Raw genomic sequence first — 9,077 nt, 5'->3', positions numbered from 1 at the left:
GCAAGAAACTGCCTAATTTTGGACAAGACACTTGGCTTTCCTGGGCCTTAAGCTGCAAAATGAGGTATTTAGATGAGATTGTGGGAAGAGGAACATTAGGATGTTAGAAACTTGTCCTGTCACACAAGGCTCAAGGCTTTAGATGGTGAGTTTTGCCATGTTGTAAGAATTTTCTTACAATAATAAACAAAAGAGGTCTAAAACTAAAACAGAATTACACATTAAATCCAAAAGGGCCAAAAAACTTAAAACTCTCCTCTCTCCCTCCTTCACTGTCAGGAGCAACTTCCACTCAGCAAAATTGCCTTGTATGGTGGGACAAACATATAACAGCTTTCCTTTCCTGTTAAGTTGGAATTCCTCTGTTAAACAAGGATACTTCCAGAGTTTGGACCCAGTTGGAGTCCTCAGAAATTTTTTTTAAAAAGGTAAATAATGTCTTTTCCTCATTCTATATATTATATACTACCCGATATTTATGATTTTTAATCATAAATTTTAATATTAAACAAGATATCTAATAAAACCAGGATTCTTTAATGTTTTGGGATGGAAATAGAGTATCATAAAATACCAGGAACTCACAACAAGATGATTTTCTAGAACTCTCAGAATAAAAAGAAAGGGACTCCATTATACTATTTCCCTTGGTAAGGTTTCTACTCTCCCCACTATGTCTGCTGCCATTATACAGATATGAGTAAAGTATTGTATTAGAAAATTATTGGAATTGATAGGAAAGACCTAGAAAATTATTTTAATTGGGGGTTTTATAAAATATTTGAGAATACATCTTTCTCTGAGGCATAATTAGCTAGGTCTGTGCTTGAGTCTCATGATATGGGGAAAGCCTTGTATCCAATGAAATCAGTTTTGTCATGCAAATGATTTCTGCCTTAATTTGAATTATACTAGGACCACAGGAGCCATGGCTACTAGGGGAAAATATAATTGGTAAGCTATTAAAATTATAAAGATGTACACTATGTCTGGATTGGGGGTAATACCATAGCTCCAATCTTAAATCCACGTAAGAATCAGAGACCAATTTCAGGTCTGGCCTGAAATTTAATGCCATGTAACAAGACATTGCACAAGCAAACTGAAGGATGTGATGATTTGCCTGGATAAAGTTCTAAGATTCGGTCCCCACAGTGCTCCATGAAGAAGCTCACTGACTGTAGTACATCTGTGTTTTATAGGAAACAGAACAGATTCAATGTTATATTATCTATGATTTCTATCAGACTCAAACTCGTAAATCTCAATAAAGCCATCTGTGTTCATGAATTAGCTAAGAAGTGGCAGATACAGATCCCACAGAGAAGAAACTATTTATTGAATAAACCTTCTAAAATTTCATTTCATGTTAATACTGAAATTATCTCCTTACAAAATAATTAATAAAATAAACCAAAAGTGGGGGAGGAAATATAAGGAAGGAAAAAAATCATTATATTTCAGAAACTTCAAAAAGAGGGGAGTGAACTTTGAGAATGAAGGAGTAAGAACCAGGGCAGATCTTGGGAATGAAGGAGTAAGGACCAGGGCAGACTCTTTCCCAAGAAAAACAACAATTTAACAGGATCAAATTATTTTTTTAAAAATCATTAATCATTCATATTCTCTGAAAATTTCCCTAAATGCATATAACAAATGGAGAAACATTCATTCAAGAAAATACACTAAATCTCAGTAAGAAGACGGAAAGTTTGGCATTTGATCCGTAACCCAGTCCATTACATCCATTCCCCAGCTCCCAGAAAGCTATCCCAGGCTTGTGCAGCCAAGAAGACAAGAGCTCCCTCTCCCTACAGCTCCCAGTTTGAAATCACAACTTCACAACAGGAAAAGTAGGCTTCTGCATTGCTCGTCTCGCTCTCCTGCAAGCCCCACATTGCAGGTGAGACCAAAAGGACTAGGTCTGTATTTCCTAGTTGTAGTGTAGAAGCCTTATCCCCAGCGCTATAGGCTGAGAATACTGGGCCCTGATCACCTCCGTCCCCACTCACTCTCATAGGATGGAAGTTCCGCACTGAGAGAGGCAATGTGAAAAGAGGCAAAACTGACAGAACTGTAGGGAAAAATAGGCAATTCAACAATAATAGTTGAGGACTTTAATAGCTCAATAATGGGTAGAACAACCTGGCAGAAGATCAACAGGAAGTAAAAGACTTAGATAATTCTATAAACCAACCAGAACTAACAAATCTCTCTAGAAAACTCCACTAAACAATAGAATACACATTTTTCTCGAGCACATACAACATTCTTCAGAGTAGACAAAGTACTAAGCCATAAAACAAACCTTTAGATTGATTAATCTAAAATAATTGAAATAATAGAATATACGTTTTCAGACCACATGGGAATTAAATCAGAAATCAATAACTGAAAGAAATTTGAGAAGTTGACAAATATCTAGAAGTTAAACATACTAACAGCCAATTGGCAAAAAAAGAAATCATAAGGGATATTAGAAAATATGAATGAATAAATGAAAATGAAACAAAACAAAACTTATGGGACGCAACTAAATCAATGCTCAGAGTTAAACTTATACTGGTAAATGCCTACATTAACAAAGAAGAAAGATCTCAATGAATCCTAAGAAACTAGAAAAATAAGAGTAAACCAAATACAAACCAAGCAGAAGGAAAGAAATAATGACTAGAGCAGAAATAAATGAAATAGAGAATAAAAATACATTGTACTAGAGGTGCTAGTCATAGTAGTTAGCCAGCAGAAAGAAATAAAAGACATCTAGATCGAAAAGGAAGAGATGAAACTATCTCTATTCATATATGACATGATCTTGTACATAGAAAATACTCAGGACTCAACTGAAATATTATTAGAATAAACAAGTTCAGCAAAGTTCTGAGGTAAATGATAAATTACAAAAATCTGGTGGATTTTTATACACCAGCAATAAAAAATCCAAAAATAAGATTAAGAAACAAATTTCATTTATAATGGCATCAAAGAGAAAAAAAAATCTTAGATATGCATTCTACAAATGAAGGGCAAAACATACCTTAAAACTATAAAACAACATTAAAAGAAATTGAAGAAGTTCTAAATAAATGAAAAGACAGCTCATGTTCATGGATCAGAAAACAAAATACAGCTGTCGATACTTCTCAAATTGATTTAAAGGTTCAATGCAATCATATTAAAATTCCAGCTGGCTTTTTTTTTTTTTGCAGAAATTGATAGACTGATCTTAAAATTCATATGTAAATACAAGAAACCCAAAAGAGCTAAAACAATCTTGGAAAAATAAGAACACAGTTGAAGCACTCACACTTTTTTATTTTAAAACTTAACTAGAGTTCCAGTATTAACACAAACGTGTCACTCCCAGGAAGACAGACATATAGATCCATGAAGCAGCACTGAGAGTACAAAAATAAACCCTTATATTATGGTCAACTGATTTTGCACAAGGATACCAAGATAACTGAATGGAGAAAGAATAGTCTTCTCGATAAGTGGTGCTGGAAGGACAGGATAGCCACATGCAAAAGAATGTAATTAGGCTCCTTCCTCACATTATATACAAAAGTTAACTAAAAATGGATCACAGATCTAAATGTAAGACCTAAAATTATAAATTCTTAGAAGAAAATAAGGAATTACTACTTTGGGCTAGGTAATGTATTCTTAGATATGACATCGAAAACACAAGTGCCAAAGAGAAATAAAAAAGATATTATATCAAAATTTAAAACTTTTAAGCTGCAAATAATAACAAGAAAGTTCAATGAGAACCCAATGAATAGGAGAAAACATTCACAAAGAATATATCTGATAAAAGATTTATATTCAGAATATATAAAATGCAATTTAATACTAAAAAGACAACTCAATTTAAAAATGGGGGGCTTCCCTGGTGGCGTAGTGGTTGAGAGTCCGCCTGCCGATGCAGGGGACACGGGTTCGTGCCCCGGTCCGGGAGGATCCCACATGCCGCAGAGTGGCTGGGCCCGTGAGCCATGGCCGCTGAGCCTGCGCTTCCGGAGCCTGCGCGTCCGGAGCCGTGCTCTGCATTGGGAGAGGCCACAACAGTGAGAGGCCCGCGTGCCACAAAAAAAAAAAAAAAAAAAATGGGGAAAGGATCTGAATGGACATTTCGCTAAAAAAGCTATACAAATAGCCAAAAAACTTATGAAAAAATGTTCAACATCAGTCACCATCAGAGAAATGTAAATCAAAACCACAATGAGATACCACTTCACTTTACTAGGATGGCTATAATAAAAAAGAAAGACAATATTAAGCGTTGGTAAATATGTAGAGAAATTGGCAACCTCATATGTTGGTAGGAATGTAAAATGATGCAGTCACATTGGTAAACAATTCAGCAGTTCTTTAAATGGTTAAACACAGAATTACCATTCCACTCCCAGGTATCAACACAAGACAAATGAAAACATATGGCATATGTTCCTACAAAAACTTGTACATGAATGTTCATAGCAGTATCACTCACAACAAACCAAAAAGTGTCCATCAACAAAGGAATGGATAAAAATGAGTTACATTCATACAATGGAGTATTATTCAGCCGTAAAAGAAGATAAAATAACTGACACATGCTACAACATAAATGAAACTTGAAAACATGTTAAGGGAAAGAAGCCAGTTACAGAAGGCCTCATATTGTATGATTCCATTTATATGAAATATCCAGAATAGACAAATCTATACAGACTGAACCTAAATTAGTGGTTGCCTAGAGTAGGGGAAGTGGGAAAAGGGGAGAAATGGGGAGTGATTGGTAACGGATAAGGGTTCCTTTTGGGGGGATGAAAGTGTTCTAAAATCATATTGTGTGATGGATGCATAACCCTGTGGATATACTAAAAAACATTGAATTTTACACTTTAAATGGATGAATGGTATAGCATGTGAATTATATCTCAATAAAGCTGTTTAAAAAATTTAAGTATAAAATCACACACATTTACAGGCTGCACTCATTCTGAAAACAAATATCTTTTCTCATTTCTGTGTTTCCAGAGCTTGAATCCTGGGACAGGGACAGTCCTGAAGCAGAGAGACTGGTTGCAAAAGAGGATATTATTCAACATTTAGGAACTGATTCACAAAACTTCAAAGGAATAAGTTTTTTTTACCATCACTGTGGACAAAAGAAACAACCCCCCTCCCATACACACACACACACACACACAAACCAACAGAGCAAAACACATGTTTCTGAAGAAATTTCCCTGGTTATAGTTTTATTGTGGAAGAATCTCAGTCTATTTTATATAGCTGTTTTTCATCAGCCAAGGAGATATTAAGAGTGGGATCTGAACAGCACTAACTCAGAGGATTGCCTTGTTGTGCTGGAACACAATTACCTGATGAAGGCTTGGGTTCTCCCTATGGGGAGTGGGATGAGTTGAAGAATTTGGGGCAAGAGAAAACGGATAAGGAGTGTCAGTACTAAGTAAGTGTCTCAGTACTCGTGATGTATTCTTAGCATAACCTGTTTCAGTTTGCCCAGAGACAATTCTCTAGCAATGTGAGAGTAAAATACGAGGGCATAGTTGAGCAAAAGAAATCCAGCTTCTTCTTCTGAGGACTCAAAGGCCCAGAGACTGAGCTGAGCTCAGTGTAGAATCTCAGAAAATGTAGTTGGTCATGGAGTTGAGGCATTTGAGGAGCTGGATGACAGGGGAAGGATCTGAAGTAGGGCTGCCAGATTAAGAACAAAAACAAAAACAGGACACCCAGTTAAATCTGAATTTCAGATAAACAACAAACATTCTTTTTTAGTTTAAGGATGCCCCAGATTTTGCATGGACATATTTTTATTTGCTACTTTGGTATCTTTATTTGTATTTATGTTTGCTAAATATGGCAACTCTAATCCAAGGGACCAAGTTGATTAGTGAAATATCTGGACAATCAGTTGGCAATTGCAAAGGCTGGGAAGAGAGGGAGAAGCTCCAAGAGATGAAGATTGGGATAGTAGGCAAGGAAGGCTTGGGGCAAATGTTGGAAGAGCCTACAGCAGCAGGTTTTTTTTAGAGGACTTTGTAGCTCAATTTTGTAGCCTCGATTAAAGAAATCATTAAAATTACATAGCCACTGTGGGCATAATATAGGGTGATTTGAGTTCTTTATATTTCATTTCTCAAGATGTAAACATTTAAGAACTTCCCTGAGCCATGTGAAGATTATTCCCAGGCTAACATATGACCCTGGGTAATGGCTTCAAGAACCTGTTCCCTTCAGGGACTCCCAAATGATGCCACTTTCTGACTGGACCTCTCAAAAACATAAGGTCGTAGATTCTCACCCCTGATGGCCCTGAGACATCTCTAATGGAGCCACCCTGTGAAATCTTCCTCAAAGAAATAGAAGAGAAATGGTACTTCCATGATAACTGAAGGTCTCATAAACACAGGGGAATGAGAAAAGGCAAAGCTAATGTCCACACATACATGGAAAGCAAGTAGTCCCCGAAAACTCAGAAATAAGGGTGGGTGTCCTCAGAGTTAAACTAGCAAAACCTACCCTAAAGAGCGTGATTTGTCACTTGGGGGGTAAACCAAGTGATGACTTATAATGTGTAACTAAAGCATTAGACAGTAACCAAAAAATTCAATCAACATGATGTGCGGGTGACCTCAAGGAGGTAGACATGGAATGTGAGGGTGATTTAGTTATGTGACTATAACAGAATTCATCAAATGTGGAAGCCTGGGTAAATAAACTCAGAAGGAAAAGCTGATAGTGTCTGTCAAAGCAATGTCCTAAAAGTACAGATCTTGGCTAAGCAGGACAGAAGCATTACCATTTGTTTGGCTAGTAAACTCTCCATGAACCTTTCCAATAAGGTGAAATTGTGCTGGTCAGGCCAACCTGAGCACTCAGGTCACTGTAAATCAATAGCCCTACATTCTGGCTTGTGTACCTTAGTCTCTGTGAGTTTAGTTAAAGGTGAGTCCACCCCTGAGAGGCAGATCCACTCTCATCACATTAATAAGCCAATCAGGTTTCACAGTCTAAAACACTGAAGACCAGCTTCTGAGCTGTGGTGAATGGCCCAAGGAAAGCCTTTGGTGACCTGTCCAGACAGCCAGCCTTCCGGGGCAATGCCTCAGAGTTCATTGCTTACCTCCTTCAAACAGAAATGCACAGTGTTCCTAGGTTAAAAGAAATCCTTTAAACTCACATAATATGGTCTTCCCATCACATTGCTTAATTCTCCTCCATTCCTGGCCAGCAACCAGGTAATGTACATGGTAGATTACCTTGTAGTTCTGAATCTATTAATAGAGTTAACATTCCTGTGCTCTGACTACTGTATTAGCCCAGCTGAAACGGACATTATCAATTATCCATAGCCTCATCTCTGTTTCATTTGTAAATGCTCAGGACCCAAACTGTAATTTTTTGTATTAAGTGAACCACTTCTTCCCCCATACCTTACACTACATAAAAGTTTCTGTTAGGTTGAGGCAGATCTCTTAACTATGAATGGCTCTTGTCAGAAACTATAGAATTGCAACAGCAGGGCAATGGGGAGCAGTTAGAGAAGTATCTTTGATTTTAGAGGCTTAAGTTCCTTAGTTATTGCAGGCAGACACTGAGCCATTAAAAAGGTATGGGGATGCTTTAAGTGAAAGAACAAATTCCTATTAAGTAATAGATTGTTGCTGGCAGCGAGGTAACACATCTCTAACAGTCATTTCTAAACTCTTCTAACTCTTGATCTTCACACTTAGCCCAACCTCCGAAGACTTACAGAGGCTTTATACCTTACATACACACTGAAAAATAAAGTTCAAGTTTACCAATAACTCAAGTCACATAGTAGTAGTAATAATAATAATTACTAACATTTTCTAAACATTTATAATGTGGCAGATACTCTGCTAAGTTCTTTACATCTATGTCCTGACATGTTCATACCTAAAATAATCAAGGACTGCCACCATGGATCTGTTTGGAACTCTTCAGCTCCAATCTGTAATCTCTGTCAGAACTGGTTTTTTAGCTTTATAATTTCATCCTAAAATAGTCTGATCATCTACTCTGAGAGCCAATAACCTTAGGCTCCATGGATGTAGAAGGGGAGTATGAAGGATGACAGCTTTCTCCTTCTTTTAACCTATCATCCTTCTCTAGTCAATATCTAATCAAAATCACTGCAAGCATATAAAAATACCATGACTACTCCACTCCGTCTCTTTGGTAAAATTTTTTATCTCTTATTTGATTTCAATTAGTATTACATATTTCAAAACTATAAATAAGTAAAGATGGTAATATTTTTTAAATCTATATACTCATCACGCAGAATTAATAAACGTTAACATTTGATATTCTCATTTTTTAAAAAAATATTAAAGATACAGTAGAAGCTCACTATATATTGTTTAAATTTTCTTTACGTATTTCTATACTTTAAAAAATTTACATATTACCAAACAATATGCAAAATAGTGTTTGTTTATAAAAGTAGATAATGATATCATACCTATGTACGGCTCCACAACTTTTCTTTCCACTCAACATTATTTTGTGGGCTGTATCTATGCTGAGTTATATAAAGTTCATTAATCTGAAAATGTTCAATTATATGAATATGCCACTATCATATATCTATTTGTCAGTTTGATTCCTGATGGTATATTTAGGTTGCTTTCAATTTTGGGTGATTACAAGCAGAACAGCGGTGAAGATATGCAAGAATTTCTCTAATGTATCTTCCTACGAGCAGAATTGCTAGGTCATTGGTATGTACATCTTCAGCTTGTTTTGTGAAGCTTAACTGAGTTAATATATTAAAGTGATTAGCAATGCTTGGCAGGGGAGAAGCAACTGTTAAACATTTAGGGTACAGTGGCTATAGATGTTTTATATTTTGATGCAAACTGACAATTTTTTTTTAGCATCTTGTTTCAGAGAATTCCTTCCCTAATATGTTGTAAAGATATTTTTCCACATTTTTGGTTAAGTCTTTGAACTTTTGTTTTCACTTTGAGATTTTTAATTCATATGGAATTTGTTGTGTGTGTGCTGTGACCCCAAATAGTGAATTTTCATTAAGG

The sequence above is a fragment of the Delphinapterus leucas genome, chromosome 3 (genome assembly GCF_059928025.1).
Source record: "Delphinapterus leucas isolate spDelLeu-1000000601 "Yukka" chromosome 3, BTC_Dleu_Yukka2, whole genome shotgun sequence".
Taxonomy (NCBI): Eukaryota; Metazoa; Chordata; class Mammalia; order Artiodactyla; family Monodontidae; genus Delphinapterus; species Delphinapterus leucas.
Note: the sequence above shows the minus strand (reverse complement) of the source record.